General features: G+C 41.2%; 1 non-coding gene across 1 annotated transcript; it reads left to right on the forward strand.

Moving 5' to 3' along the window:
- Positions 1-247: 247 nt before the first annotated feature.
- On the forward strand, positions 248-320 carry TRNAG-GCC. The gene has a single exon. It is a non-coding gene; the product is annotated as a tRNA-Gly (tRNA).
- The last annotated feature ends 285 nt before the right edge of the window (positions 321-605 follow it).

A 605-nucleotide genomic window follows, 5' to 3' on the forward strand; every position in this document is an offset into this window, starting at 1 on the left:
TCCTTGGCTGAAATAGTATAACATGGCTGATCCTAGCTACAAGAAGGCTGTGAAAGAATTTCAGTCTCCTGGTCTCTGTAACGGAAGCTGACAAAAGGTCCATTTTGCCAACCAATCAACAGTCTGCCACACCCCTGAAGATATTTTCCCCAACAGCTCAGCCATAACAACGGTGCCATATGGCTTATCTTTCAGGGTGCGTTTGAGGAAAAGAGGAGACCGTTAATAATTACGCCAAGGACAGACTTCCCTGGTGGTCCAGTGGCTGAGACGCTGCACTGCCAATGCAGGGGGCTCAGGTTCAATTCCTGGTCAGGGAACTAGATTCTACATGCTGCAATGAAAGATTCCACATGCCAAAATGAAGACTGAAGATCCTGCATGCTGCAAATAAGACCTGATGCAGACAAAAAAAAATAATAATAAAATTTAAAAGATAATTAATTAATTAAAATAAGTAATAAAATTTTAAAGTAAAAAAAAAAGAAAAAAATTATGCCAAGGAAACAGGAGCTAACAGGACTGTCCTGGGGAAGAGGGAGTCTGTGGCTACCCCCAACATAGACAAAATGTTTTGAGAAAGTGGTCCCTCTTCCTTCAATAAT

This window comes from Bison bison, unplaced genomic scaffold (genome assembly GCF_000754665.1).
Source record: "Bison bison bison isolate TAMUID 2011002044 unplaced genomic scaffold, Bison_UMD1.0 scf7180017864105, whole genome shotgun sequence".
In the NCBI taxonomy this organism is placed as follows: domain Eukaryota; kingdom Metazoa; phylum Chordata; class Mammalia; order Artiodactyla; family Bovidae; genus Bison; species Bison bison.